The sequence below is a fragment of the Balaenoptera acutorostrata genome, chromosome 2, assembly GCF_949987535.1.
Source record: "Balaenoptera acutorostrata chromosome 2, mBalAcu1.1, whole genome shotgun sequence".
NCBI classification, from domain to species: Eukaryota; Metazoa; Chordata; class Mammalia; order Artiodactyla; family Balaenopteridae; genus Balaenoptera; species Balaenoptera acutorostrata.
The window spans coordinates 29354476-29370570 of record NC_080065.1 but is presented as its reverse complement, the minus strand read 5'-3'; positions in this window follow the sequence as shown (position 1 = coordinate 29370570).

Sequence of the window (16095 nt, the reverse complement as noted above, 5' to 3'; positions counted from 1 at the left end):
CTACTGAGCCCATGCACCACAACTACTGAAGTCCGCGCGCTCTAGGGCCCACATGCCGCAAGTACTGAGCCTGCATGCTGCAACTACTGAAGCCTGTGTGCCTAGAGCCCGTGCTCCGCAACAAGAGAAGCCACCACAGTGAGAAGCCCGTGCACTGCAACGAAGAGTAGCCCCTGCTTGCCGCGACTAGAGAAAGCCCGTGCACAGCAACGAAGACCCAATGCAGCCAAAAATAAATAAATAAATAAATAAATAAATAAACAAATTTATTTTTTTAAAATGCCCATTTTCTCAATTTGTTAAAATTTTTCATGAATCCAGGGAGAAGTGAATCATCTTTTCCACTTCATCGTGTACTTGTCAACAAAGTGAATAACCTATATTGCTTTTAAATAATTTGCTTTTGTAACTTAGACAATCAGACCACCTGGAAATAAAGAGAGAAAAAAACAAAAGAGTGAAGGCCAAACACAAGATGACAAGATCTCAGAATTCTACAGCCCAAAGGAAACTCCTTAGGCATCAACTTGCCCAGCTCGCTTCTGTGACTTGCCTAGAAGTACTTCTGTAGGGAGGCAGAGTGTGTTTTGGAAAGGCTGTGGAGAAAGATCCTGTAGGCTCAGAGGGGCTCTCTTTCTGCCCATCATTTCGACAACGTTAATTCTATCTACCGCATAATATATAAGCCTGGTTTTCACAATCGAGACGCTGTGTCACAGGGCTATGGGCTCTGAGGATAGAAAGACTGACTTAAGGATTTCAGCGTCCACATTTCCTTGTCATTGAAGGGTGCACACATATCTTTGTGTCATGCCAGAGTAGAGGAAATATTCTCTGACGAAGGGAGCAGACTTATAAATTAATTCCTTATGATAAATTCCAAATGCTCCTTAAAGAATGATGTTTTTCTTATTAAAGTCTTTTGAGGCATGTACCATCAGTTGGAATGTCATGGGGCTTATCAATATTGTATCTCCAGCATGAATCCCCAAGAAAGGGCTTTTAGAGATCAAAAAAGTTCACAGAAAATACAGTAATGCAGAGCGTCATGTAGCCGAGTTGACCAAAGTTTGCTTCTTTGTGTCTGAATATTTTCTTTCTAAAAGGAATTCTCTGGCAGTCCAGTGGTTAGGGCTCTGCACTTCCACTGCAGGGGGCACAGGTTCAGTCCCTGGTCAGGGAACTAAGATGATCCTGCAAGCCGCACGGCATGGCCAAAGTAAGTAAGTAAATAACTAAATAACAAGGATGCACAATTTACTCCAAAACTAAATGTTTTTCCTAGAATTGCTAATGGCAAACCTTTATCTAAAATCAAAGTGAGTGGTCCCATAGGTAGCATTCATATTAGATTTTTCTGCTGGGCTAGAAACCAGGGTGAGGTTCAGAATTGTAGAAGGCGCTCACACGCAAGGCTGTGCCTGACTCTGAGAGTGAAGGCCTCCTTAATCTTGCGCCCTAGGTACCTCTCTTGCCTCATCCTAGCCCTGGCCCCGGTTCTCTGACAGACCACAACAGAGAATGCAGAAGTCACCGGAAAAGTCTGGACACTGATTCAGCCAGAAGAAGTGTAGCAATCGTGATGAACAGAACGAGTGCTAAAGACCAGTTAGCCTTTGCCAATGACCACAGGGTGACCTTGGGCCAGCTGGGCCCAGACGCCACGCCCCGCGATGCAGTGCTGTGCCCCCTGCCTTGCCCCCCACCTCCTGGATGACCACACCCACGCCGCCAGGCACAGCTGTCAGCCCCTCACAGAGGATTAGCGGGGGCAGGCTTGGTGCCACCATAGCCACTTTCTACTTTCTACATCTCAGCTGAATTCTGGGCAGCCTGAGCGCTCTGCAGCCTGCAAGAGACATTGGAGACGGCAATCACAGGGCCTTCTTCACTAAGTCTTCTTTGGTTACCTGCCGTTTGCCACGCTCTCATCCCCATGACATTCTGCCGCAGCCCCAGTGCAGTTTCCTCTTCAGCCTGCCCCCCACACTGCCGGCTAGCACCTCCACTCCCTCATCAACAAGCGTCCCCATTTCCTCAACACTGCCCCATGTCTTCCCTAGACATTCCTTCCAACTCCAGACTTTCCCCTTCGCTGAAGACGCAACTTCCCCTGCAGCTCTCTCTTGCAGAGTCTGTTCATTTGGTCACAACAAGCATTACCTATAACCCAGGGTCAGGAGCGGTGTGAGGAACCCCCATGCTTTTATTCTACAGCCTGTCATTTCCATCACTCTCGTATCCAAACTGTCTTTTGCCTTGGTTGCACCTACCCGGAAAGCCCCAACCCAGGATGGAACCGGCCCTTCCCTGAGCCTGACAGTTGACTCACTGACCGAAAAAAAAACATACCTGGGTAGATGGTGAATTCCTGGTTATCCATCTCAACTGTCTCTAAACGGTGTTCAGTTACTATCTAGTAACTCCCGTTCTCCCATCTGCACAGTAAGTATTTCAAACCTTCTGCACTATGTTCAAATTTCTGACTCCTCTTGTCTTATCTTTGTCCTACCCTCTTGTTATTTGAAGGTGATCCTGATTTCTAATTCTCAAATAAAATAAAAGTTATGAGACAGGAGCTTCTTTAACTTCCTACCTCCAGATTATTAGATCTTTCCTAAAATCAGCACCACCTTCCTCTTCCTTCTTGGAGTTGGTGTCTCTCCACTTGACTATCTCATAGGTGCCTCAAACAATGTACATATAAAGTGAATTTACACTCTTTTCCCCCAAATTTCTCCTGTATTGTTTAGCTATCCCAGTAAATAGAGCTCTAGTATCAGAGCTTGTCCACTTGCCCAAACCAAAAGCCTCATTCCTCATCTCCAAAAAGTACATTCTATCAATTTTTCTCAAGTACCTGTAGGCTCTACCACTCTGGTCCAAGATACCTTCATCTTTTGTCTACACCAGGGGCTGGCAAACAAATTTTACTGGAACACAGCCACGATCATCATTTATGGATTGTCTATGGTTGCATGTACTACAAGGGCCACAGAAACCATATGGCCCACAAAGCAGAAAATATTTACTTTCTGGTCCTTTACAGACAAAGTTTGCCAATACAACCCTTGATCTACACTACTGCGAGAACCTCCTAAGTGTACCCAGCACCAAGCCTGGCAATCTATTCTCAGATTATCCACAGGAAAGCTGAGCATCTTTCTAAAACCTTGTAACAGCATGCTTGGATCCCTTCAGCGCATGAAGACCATACTTGGGATAACATGCAGTGTCCCTGGTCTGGCCTACTTGGCCCCTTATGATCCGCCCCTGTCTACCTCTCATCCTCATCTTGTACCACTCCACCCCTTGCTCACTAAAGCCAGCAGTGCTAGCCACCTTTCGGCTCATCCAATGCACCATGCTCTTTCATTCCACAGAATTTGAAAATTTTTATTTCCTTTGCCTTGGAGGCTCTTTTACTACCTCGATTTGCCCCTCATCCAACTCCTACTTATTCTTCATGACTCTGCTTAGACGTCCCCTCCTCCAGGAAGCCTTCCCTTTCTCTCAGATTGGGTTAGGCACCCTGTTTCACGGTACTATGTACTTTTAAAGTATTTATCTCAACTGGATTTAATTCTTTGTGAAATTGTTTGTTTAATGTTTGCTTTTTAAGATAGACTGTAAGCGTCATGCTAGAAAATCTCTGTCTATCTGGTTCAGAAATGTAATCTTCAGTTACTGACACTGTGCCTGGCACAAGACAGGTACTCAGAAAATACCTGTTGAATAAATGAATGAATAGCAATAGCATACTAAGGTTGCGCTGATGATACTGGGAGGTAATGTACACAGACCATTTAGTTAATTGCCTGGTACTGGCCAAAGTTAGATAATATTTATATTTTAGTAGTAGTATGTTCTTATTTTGAATCGCCTCTGCACTTCTTGATTTGGCAAAGAAGGAAGGTGCCTAAAAAACATTTTGTTCTTGTAACATGTAGCATGAATCATTCTTCAGTTCAATCATTCTCCTGTTTGGCTGTCTATAACAAACATATCTGACTTTTCATAGTGCAAGACCTCTAAAAAATCAACGTATCCAATCCCGGAAGCCAAAAGTTATACTGACTTGTGTTTTCCAGTCTGGATAGTTCCTGCCTGCCCTCCAGATCTGCTTCCCACTGTTCTACACCCTTCTGTATGCCTCAGGAGGCTGACCTCCTGTTGCGCTCCTTGCCTTCTGCCTTCTGGTTTGGTTTGACCAATGGGTACCACCAGCCAGAGATTGGAGGCAGGACAGCAAGGAGGAGACTTTAATCCCTCCGGCTCCTTCTTTAGACTGTGGTCTGACAGTGACTCCGCTGCTCTATCTAAGGTCTTAGCTCCTATCAGGGGATTTCTCTAATCCATCACTATAATCACCAGGCCCTCTCCCTATAGATATGGCTTCCTCTTGCTTATTTTGGCCTAGGATAGTTACAGCTCCCTACTGCTGATGGCCTTGGCATGCTTCATTATCCCTTTCGGATTCCCTTAACTTGTCCACACCTTTGTCAATTAAAATCCTAGTTATTCCTGTTTGAGTGTGCTTCCTGTTTTCTGATAGAACCCTGACTCATACAATTCCATTGCCAAGTAAATATAATGAAAACACATCAAGAGGCTCTTAGTGCCTCTCTAGATCTCTCAGCTACCTCTGCAAGCTTGGTTGATATGAGCTTAGGTACCATTACCCTCATTTCTCAGGCAGACAAAGGAGTTTTGAAGCAATCAAAGTAAGGAATGTATCCACACTTCCAGAGCTTGGTGGTGGCAGAGTCAAAGCTGCCGATCAAGTCTGAACCTTACACATTGAACTCAGAGCTTTATGTCGGCTACTTCCCTCCCAGAGGACCACCTGCCAGAATCTGGACAGCTAGGATCTCAGATAAATCATTCTTGGTAACAAAGCTCTCTGCAGTGAGTCTAATCCAGGTGAAGGCTGAAGCTGGTGGGTGTGTGCAGCTGGCTCTGTGCCCCAGTTTGGAGCAGGTCTGGGAAGCATTCCCAGATGGCTCCTGGATGCCATGACTTTTTCTGGCTGCATTCCTGGGGGAGGTGGGAAAACACTTATAGGTCTCCTAGCTGCAAACCCAAGCAAAGAGCACACTGTCATATCTTTAGCAAATGATAGCACACAAAATATAGAAAGCCAAAGGACTAGAGAGAGACATATTTACCCAGCTGAACTAATTCACTCTTTAAAGATAAGGGACAGCCAGTGTAGAAGATTTTCTATCCTCTTTGTGAATAATTGTCCTTCTTAAAAACAACTGCCCCTGGCTTTGGGCAAATCACAGACAGCCCTTCAGACTATCCTCTCAATTTCCACCTCTGGAAAATGGAGTCCTGCCAGTTTGTGACAAGGGGAGCAACTTCCCATTAAGGTGAGCAGAAATCTCCGTAGGCCTTAATTTTAAAACCTCAAATACAAAGCTACCATTGATTTTTCTCCTTTTTTGGGCAGGAGGCAATATGAGTCATAGTTGAGAGCATAGACTCTGGAGCCAGACGACCTGGGATAAAATCCCAGTTCTAGCCACTAACTAGCTATGTGATCTTGGGAAAGTAACTTAACCTCTCTATGCCTCTGTTTCCTTATCTGTAAAAGAAGGATAATGACAGTATCTACCTCATAGGGTTGACATGAGGATTAAATGACTTATTATAAGGAAAGACTTTGAATGATGCCTAGTATGTGGTAAAGACTACTTATATAAGGTGGCTGAGTAAAATGATTTCAGTAATTATCCATGTATCTTTACAGAGACACATGTGGAATACTGATCATCTCACGATTTTTCATTATTTTTTTGCCTGTAGCCCAAATAACTTTTAGGGTAAAATAACAGATCCAGAGAAGATTTGCTAGCACTGCCAGTCATTAGATCAAGGGAATTTGGCTTGTGTCCCAACTGCCATCAGGAAGAGAATATACCTGGGAGGCTAATAATTGGAAAAGCATATTTTGGTACGTAGACTCAGCCTGGCGCGTTCATCAGTTATGCCCCAAGAATAAGGGGGAAGCACCAGGTGGCCTTACCTGCAGGAGTGATGGAGAATGAAGAGGTGCCTTTTAAGGAGACCATCCATCACTGATAACTGAAGGCCTAGCATGAGTCCTTATCTATCATTCACCAAAGTCTTTTCACTTAGGCATCTGTTGCACAAGGCAGACACATCTCAGAGGCTGGATTAGTATGCATCCTTCCCTTTCCTCTCCTCTTCTTCTTCGATTTCCTGTAGGAAATCAGTGACCAGCCCAGTTTTCCATAAGCAAGCTTTGGTTTTCTCTACTGGCTCTCAACTGAAACACCCATCCTCCAGGTCTGAGGAGAGCTCAGTGTCTCCAGAAGGCCCTCCTCCTCTTAGGGAAGTCCTGATTGAGTGATGTTCTTAATGAAAACATTTGAGCTCCCCTGAGAAGTCAAGAGTTCACAAGAGTGACTGTCCTTTCATAGCTCAGTAATAATGGCCAATTTTTATCGAGTTCTTACTATATGCTGGGCACTATGCCAAACACTTTATATAACATTCTCATTTAATTCTCACAATCATTCTGGCATAGGCATAAGAGTCCACCATCTGAGTCTCTAGGGCCGTGCTGTCCTATAAAAATGTAATATGAGCCACAGGTGTGGCCACATATACCACTTTGAGTTTTCTAGCAGCTACATTCTATAAAGTAAAAAGGAACCAGGGAAGCTAATTTCAATAATATGTTTTGTTTAACCCAATAGATCTTAAAATTGACATTTCAACATGTAATCAATATAAAAGTTATTAAGGAGATTTTTATATTCTTTTTTTGTCCCAAGTCTTCAAAATCCAAATTCCAATTAATAAATGTAGAAGGAATGAGGGAAATAGGAAAATCACCATTTGTCAAACACCACAGTAATAACTGTTGCATGCAAGATCCGTCTATAGAGGCTAAAATTAGAGAGTGAAAGTTTGAAGAAAAATAGGATATGTCCATACTCTGAAAATATCTCTCTCAAGATCTTGCTTAATTTCAAAAGGAGAAACATCGACTTTACAGTGGAGAAACCCAGCAGCACCATCTTAACAAATGGGCAGCGTTAACATCACCAGTGAGAGGACACATCAACATCATATAGCCCCGGGTGGGATGCACAGAGAAGGATACATCACTCCTGAGATCTTACCAAAAATCTATAATCTCAATTGAATCCTGAGAAAACATCAGAAACACCCCAAATGGAGAGACAGTTTACAAAATAACTGGCCAGTTCTCTTCCAAAATGTCAAGGTCATGAAAGAAAAGGCAAGACTGAGGAAGCTTCACAGATTCAGGGGGCACTGAGTAGACACAACAACTAAATGCAATGTGGGATTCTGGACCAGGTCCTGACGCAGAAAAAAGGATATTAGTTGAAAAACTTGTGTAGTTTCAATAAGTCTATAGTTTAGTTAAAAATCATGTGCCAGTGTTGATTTTCTGGCTTTGATCATTTACCCTAGTTATGTAAGTTGCTAACATTAGGAGGAATCTGGGTAAAGGGTATATAGGAACTCTGCTTTTGCAATTTTTCTGTAAGCCTAAAATTTCAAAATAAAAAATGAAAGAGCACAGTGCAGTGCAACTAAAAATGCCAATTGATTACAAAGTACCTTTGCAATTATTTCAAAAGATACAGGAGTCTATGAAGTTGATGAAAGAATTGAAGTATTGCTGAAAATGCATGAAAAACCAATGACGAACTAGGTAAACCAGTTAACATTTGGAGAGGAAAAATCAACAAGCATGGTAACAGGATGTGGGTTTCAAAAAACAATAATTTAAATGTCAAGGGATTATGAGAGATCCTTGGAAAAATGAATGAAACTTTCTAATATGTTTGCCAAAAAATTTTTGCTATTAAATTACACATTAAGTGAAAGCTGTTGTATCACGCCATGTATCATTTTAAAAATTATGCCGAAATATCCACATGAGATTTATTTGTGTTCATTCTAAGAATGAACACAGAGTTGCAACGATAATCTATCTTATTTTATTTTATTTTATTGGAAAAGATAAAATTTTATTTTCATAATTTGTAGCTACATTTTTTACATTTTTTATATTAAAAAGAAGCCTTGTTTAAAATTTTGATCCATCTCAAATAGCTTGACTTTGGTCTATTTCAGTCTCAATTATCCTTGGATCATGTGCACTTCCCGTCAGTTAGTGAGAGACCCAGGACTCGAATCCAATTAATCGGCCCCTCTGGTCCATGTTCCATGGTCCACGCTCCGGTCTCATGCAGTGAGCATGTGCGCTCTGCACTGTGCCCAGGTCCCAAAAATGAGGGCTCCTCTTTGTTTCCTGATCAGACCTCCTCTAAGTCATTCAAAACCGATTTTGTGTCCTTTGTGAGGGCAAGGCACCCTAGAATGTTTTCTACCACTCTCTATGAATTTGTTGAGGATGAGCAACTCTATAAATCAATGGGAGACAAGGAAGAAATGGACTTGAATGAGCACATGAACTTCATCAGCCATGTCTGTGTGGCATCTGTGAAACAGCCACCATTGATCTCTAAGACCCATCAAACCTGTTAAAGACGACATTCTTTTTTCTTTTAATTAATTTTTTTTTTTTAATTTTTGGCCGTGTTGGGTCTTCGTTTCTGTGCGAGGGCTTTCTCTAGTTGTGGCGAGCGGGGGCCCCTCTTCATCGCGGTGCGCGGGCCTCTCACTGTCGCGGCCTCTCTTGTTGCGGAGCACAGGCTCCAGACGCGCAGGCTCAGTAATTGTGGCTCACGAGCTCAGTTGCTCCGCGGCATGTGGGATCTTCCCAGACCAGGGCTCGAACCTGTGTCCCCTGCATTGGCAGGCAGATTCTCAACCACTGCGCCACCAGGGAAGCCCGGACATTCATTTTTAAATAAAAGCCCCCTGAATCCTAACTCAGAAACCAAACCTATAGCCAATGAAAATAATTCAAAATGCTTAGTGTTCAAAATGATGAACTGTGATATTTAAAAATGAAAGACTGGGGCTTCCCTGGTGGCGCAATGGTTGAGAGTCTGCCTGCCAATGCAGGGGACACGGGTTGGAGCCCTGGTCTGGGAGGATCCCACATGCCGCGGAGCAACTAGGCCCATGAGCCACAACTACTGAGCCTGTGCGTCTGGAGCTTGTGCTCTGCAACAAGAAGAGGCCGCGATAGTGAGAGGCCCGCGCACCGCGATGAAGAGGGGCCCCCGCTCGCCACAACTAGAGAAAGCCCTCGCACAGAAACGAAGACCCAACACGGCCAAAAATAAATAGATAAATTAATTAATTTAATTAAATTAAAAAATAAAATAAAATAAAAACTAAATAAAAATGAAAGACTGAAGAAAGGATATATGTACCATCAGGAAGGAGCTTCCCACATTTGAAACGATCAGTAACAAATGATATGGACAGAAGACTAATAAATTTCAGTGAGCGATGCCAGGGCAGAGTGGGTGGAAGAGGCCAAGTGAGAAAACATTCTCAGATTGGCTCCCCATATCCTGGAGCAAGCATTGCTTTAGAGTGAAACACACACACACAGACACACACACACACACAACTGAAACTTAAATGATATTGATAGGGTCATTATTAAAATGCAATATGGTAAGTTATCAGTCCATCCCTGGCCCTGATCACACCTGAGTTTAGGAGGTTTGTTTAAGAGAGACACTCTCAGTCATGGGGCATTAAACAGGGCATGCTTGTTTTCTCTAGGTACACCTGCTGGTACAGGGGTTCATTCAGATTCATCTTTATCCTGAAGTAATCCTTAAAACAACTGAAAATTGGTCAGTCTTCCAGTAACCTATTGTGTTGGCAGTGGGAGAGATGGCATAATGGGGCCAAGCCAAAGTCAGAAACCTGGGCAAAGGGGAGTGGCTTCCTTTATCAGTGTACTGCAAAGTTAAACACTTCTTTGTGGTCCAATCTCTCCTTTTTTCTGCAAGAAGAGTTGGGTCACTTCCTTTTGGCCTCAGGTGGGCTAAAATCCAGGTCAGGCCACTCTCATCCCAGCCACAGTGTTACTGCCACAATTACCAAGAACAAGATGAAGGTGGGGATGGGATGGGGGGAGGGGTGACAATGGACACTTTCTTGGTCTAGCCCCACGATCCTTGTAGCTCTTGTTAATTCTTTACAGACCTTTTGGAGATTTCCTTTTTTCTGAGTCTCCTGCTTATGATTCCTCAAATTGCACAGTGCAGTGGACACTCCCGTGCGCTGCTTGCTATGACCGCCCCCCTTCAGGGACAGCACTCAGCTGTCATCCCTCGTCAACTGATTCCCGGCCCCTCTTGGCATTTCTTTTCTACATTGACTTCCCAGATTCACTGGCCCTGGGTCCCTGGTCACTATGGTCTCCAGTTTCCAGGGAAAAGCTCCCCATCCCTCTATGCATGATTAGCCACCTCATTCTGCCAGAAGGAAGAGAGATCTGGCCTGCTGTCACCACACATATCCATCCCTCCTCTACCCACCCAGGGGACTGTCAGAACCGGGTGGGGGCTGGGAAGAAGTAATGTCAGTGTGAGCCTCTATCTCTCTAGTGGTTCAACCCATCCCAGCACTCCCAGCTTACTAGAAGGCAGGCTATCCTGACTTTAGTCATTTCTGGGCCAAAGGTTATACAAGATCTTAGGCAGCTTCCGTTGTATATCTTTGGCCAGGATGCTTTACTACCCACCTGGGCAGCAGTGACAGGTGAGCACAGCAAGCCAAGAGCCATGAGTCCTCCTTTCTTGCCTGCACGTAGCAGTTGCCAGCACCTTGAGAGGCATCAGAGTAGAATTGAGGGGCAGTTGTGCTGCCTTCATGAGGATCGACTCTAACAGGAATAGAAGAGAGCAGGCAGGGACAGAGATAGGGGTGTGTTCAGAGACTCCTCAGGTGTGAAAGCTCAGGAGTCACATGGGGCATGGCGGAGCGGGGAGAGCTGAGCTCAAAACCAGGAGAGGCTGGATTACCACTGAGCAGAGAGGGGAGGGGAGGGCAGCCTCTGAGCAGAGAGGGGAGGGGAGGGCAGCCTCTGAGCAGAGAGGGGAGGGGAGGGCAGCCTCTGAGCAGAGAGGGGAGGGGAGGGCAGCCTCTGAGCAGAGAGGTAGGGAAGAAAGTGCCTTAGGTGAATGGCCCAGGGGAGGTGGGGCTAGAAGGTGGGAGAAAGATAAGACGTGGGCCAGGCCAGGTGGTTCAGTAAACCAAAGCCACAAACCCTGGGCACAAAACAGAGTTTCTTCTTTGTCGGAGCCTCTGAGGAATTCTGCTAGGTGTGGGCAGCTCCCCAGAGGTACCCTAAAAACAAAGAGCTCCACAGACCTTCCAAAGTCAGAACAAGGTGCTTGTGATGAACAGCCCCAGCCAGGGTGCCAGCCATCACGGCACCCGACTGTAGGAGGTTTCAGTCGTCCCAAACACAAGGCCCTTGCCCTGACACTTGATTCTCACTGCTGGAAACAGAGGAATGTCTCACACTCCTCAGGGGGCTGCGGGGGCAGTGCATTTCTCAAGAGAGATAGATACACAAGGATGAGTCCAGCACCTGTGGCAGCCCCATGCCTCCGAAGAACACAGCACACTATGCCATGGGAACCTTCCCCATGACCACTCCCACCAAGACCAAGGTATGCAAGCCCCTCCACTGCTGTTTGTTCTTGGTTCCCTCAAGAAATAACCTTTGGATTTCCTTGCCCCTGAATTTTGGGCGAGCTCCCCCGAGAAAGAGAAGATTGTTGGATGCCACATAGGCTCGTGACCTTCTAGTGCAATTACAAATGTAGGAAAGAACAGCCGCCGTGGCTAAGGCTGTCGTGGCCGTAGGACGAAGGGCACGCGCTGAAGCCACATCTCGCTCTGGCGCAGCACGACGCATCGGTATTCTGCTTGTTCTCAGGGCTGTGTGTTTTACAAAGTTCAAGTGACACTGCTTTTCATGAGCTATTCCCACGGTGGATCATATGTGCACCAAGGGCCTTGGCTGAGGCTTATGCTTTTTCTATTAATTAAAAATCAAGGCTCCCTAAAGGAAAACTGCTGACCCAGAAATTACGACGAGCGCAGTGAGAAATTTTTTTAAAAAGCACAATTTCTCTCTCCACTCCTCCATTTCCTCACAGTCCTTCCAAGAGCTTTCCATGCAAGAGTTCTGTTGAGGATTAAAAAACATTAAAAAAAAGGAAGGCAAAGAGTAACCTATGTGGAAATGCGCAAATCAATTATTGTATGCCAGTAGTAATTGCTAAGAATTGCTGCAATCTGAAGATACAAGTGGTGATGCCTCAATAACTAAAATAATTTTTAAAAAGAGGTATCTATGATGCATAAATGTGGGGAGGGGGTGCCTTCTGGAAGCTAGAGAAAGACTGTCAATGCACTCCCAGCAACTTGGAATCTGGACTGTGTTTCAGCTTTTCTTCCGAGGTAATTTCCTGCTTACACGGAGGGAAGCTGGTTAATGGTGCAGGCATACTTTATCAAGTCGGTTTGGCAGTTACTGGTCTAGGACTAGGCAGCATGCAGAGCAGTGAGTTAGAAGTCTGGTATGATGGAGAATGGGGCATTCTCCTGGCTGCCACGGCTCTTTCTCTGAAGGAGACATTCCCTGCTGAGCTAGGCTGACCGAAGTGGGTGCTGTAGATGCTCCCCCAGCCCCTGGGGCGGGCTCTGCCATAAGACAGAGGGTGAGGTCTAACTCCCAGGCCCTGTCTCTCTCTCTCTCTCTCTCACACACACACACACACACACACGCACACACACACACGCACACATACACACATACACACACACACATACACACACACACACACAAACAAGGGCAATCGCTGTAAATCAAGCAACTTCCTGGCGAGACCTTGCTCTCTCATCTCATATTTGCAATGAGACTCTTGGGACTGACTAAACAAAGCCAAATTTCTGAATGAATGAAAACTTACTCAATGGATGGCCTTCATTTTCCACATGGCTGGCAGTACTTGGGCAGTGATTAGACAAGTCAAAATTACTCTCATCTGGTTAAATAGGAAAACAACTCTCCTTCCTGTCTCTGTATGCAAGAAATAAGACCTCTTGAGTTGGCCAAAAGTAGGCCAGTCAATAGACTGTTGCCAGCTGAATATAGTAATTGTCGCCTACACCAGTGGATGAGCCGCGTAGCTGGGCCAGCTCTCTCTTTTATGCCCTGGTGACATTTCAGGGTCTGCAGATATCTGTTGTGTGCCTCGTATGTGCCAGGCTCTGAACTAGGAATGAGGTGCATACCAAGAAGGCCCAAAGTCCTGATTCCGCAACAGAATAGGGAATAGCCCTATAAGCACAAGTGGGACTCGTCCTTACCAAAGGGTGGCCCCAGTTGTTGCCAAAGTGGCCACAGACCAAGTATACAACCTGCCATGTCACCTGACCGACACTGAGGTTGGACTTCTCCCTCCACTAAGTCTTTGCCCTCAACTGTAGAACAAGGTAGAACTACTGAGAGCTGAGGGACTGGGTGTGTCCTCAGCCCCACCCTGAATGTGTATCATGAGCAAAATCTCTCAACCTCGCTGAGTCATGGGTTCTTCATCTATAAAAGGAGGGTAAAAAATATCCTGGGTCCCATACTGGGATAGTGTGTGGGGAAGTATTTTTAAAACTGTAAGCACCACATAACTACATGGATTACACAAATCCAGATTCGTCACTTGAATAGATCCTGTCATTTAATACATGTCTGGTCCCTGGACAAGCACTTTTTATTACATTTTCCAAAAAGAGAAATATCAAGGACAACAGGTGAGGGAGCCTCGTTACAAAGGTTTTGAATATCCTTCTACTTGCCCCTCTCTTAACCTAAATGGGGACCACACTTGCTGTCCCAGATAGCAAGGTGAGTGCAGGTCTTCATGTGCATTTTTGCCTGACTAGCAGAGATCTGACCTTACGGAGTGAATTAGTACAGCTTCTTACCTTTTTTTTTTTTAATCAGCCACAAATATGTCTGCCCCGGCACAAAGACATAAAATTACATGCTTTCAGCTCTCCCAGTGTTTTATTTACTGCTTGTATTTAGGTGCAACTTAACATTGTCACATAATGTGACATGGAGGAGGGGCACAGCTCGAAAGAAAGGTATTTGCCTTATTTAATTAAACAAACTGACCACGGTCTACTGTGAGATCTAACACACAGCACAACTATAAATACCATGAATGATTTCTTAACAGGCCATAACTTATACAACCAAATGAATGTTCTTCCTTCTAGAAATATCTCAGGAAAAAATTTTAACGTTGTTTTTAATATGTTCTGAGGAGGACTCATCCAAGAAGACTATTTTTAAGTTTGTCAGTTTGAAAGTACAAATTTGAGCGTGCCTATTAAAATCCATCGCCTTATTTTATACTTCCACCTCATGCACATCTCTATCTTTTAGTAATATAGCAGGATTAATATCCAAAATATTCAACAATTGGTATAGTTACTGCACCAATCTATCAGAACAGACCCGGTGTGAAGGCAATGCCAGGGCATGCTGGCTGACTATTTGGCAGTGAAATAGATCAAAGGATTCACATGCCTTGAGTAGTCTGGGATATTAACACCATAGTACTACAGATGGAGAACAAATTCTGCCTTCGAGAACTCTTAATCTTAGACTACATGGTAAACTCAGATGAACTGGGGCAGGGACAAGATCACAAATAGTTCAGCAAGAGTTCTTGCCTTCCATCCAGAGAAAAAGCAATATGAAGGCTTAGGATCTTTTCAGATATTAAAGATTAATTTAAGCTTATTATCCTGCCCATAATGATATTTTGCAATTATAGCTTATGGCCTCACTTTTCATAATGTCAATAGAAGATGACTGCCCACTCATGACCAGGTCCACCTAACATACATAAAGTCACTAAGCAATGTAGCTAAAACCCAAGGTTTTGCTTCTATTTCTTTAATTACATTTGTGTAAACTTCTTTTAATGGATCTATTGCATTTTGTGCTGTTCTAGATCACCGCTCCTCACAATTAACCAGTCAGCTCCGCACTTGCTATTTTGAAAGGCCAGGCTGTTGAACTACTCCTGACATTGAGCTGAGGCTCTCCTTTGCCATGTGCCACTCCACATGGCCTGATGTCCCCAGCCTAAATAACAGACCCACCTACTTGGTGTTTCATACCCAGACATTTCTGGGTGTTAAGAACTGATTTCCCCTGGGACTTCCCTGGTGGTCCAGTGATTAAGATTCTGCGTTTCCACTGCAGGGGACACGGGTTCGATCCCTGTTTGGGGAACTAAGATCCTGCATGCCGTGTGGCTTGGAAAAAAAAAAAGGAATTGATTTCCCATCCACTACTTAGTTCTTTATTGGCCTCATTTCAGGTTCTTCCCTCCCCTGGCTTCAGTCTGGGAGTAGGAAGTTTAGAGGTTATTTCAACACAGGATGATGACCAAGATTAAAACAATAATATTACAGCCTTGGATGTAACAATACACCAATGTGTTCTTTATCCTTGTTGTTCTTTATCTTTGTTGTAAAGTCAACATCAAATAAGAGAGGATTTATTATCCACAATCCCCAAACAATCTCCTCCTATATGTATTTATATCATTCCCCCAATTTTGTACTTCTGTTATTGCATTTATTACATCACATTGTAATTATTTGTTCACACATAGAATTTCCCTTCTAGAATATGGGTTCCTCAAGGGTAAGGTCTGTGTTTTATTGATCTTTTGTCCCTATCACCTAACTCAGAGCCTGGCATGTTATTCATATGGATTATGAATATAGGTGTGTGTGTGTGCAAGTGACTCAAGTCACCGTGGCACTTACTGTGTGCAAGTCATTCATTGATGGTGAACTAATAGGCCTGGTTGCCACTTTCACAAAGGAGGTGGCTCATGCTATGAGGTAAGATTATATAAACAGGGTTTGCAATCCTGAAAGACCAGAAGCAAAACTCTCAGAATTAAGTCCCTTAGTCATGACTCCTTAACATTATCAGAGACATGTAACCACTGCAAAGATAAGGACTCAAGTATTTACAGCATTCCAGAAGCAGCTTCAGCCTTTATTATTATTATCCTAAGAGCCATATGGAGACTATAAAATACCCAATCAGAT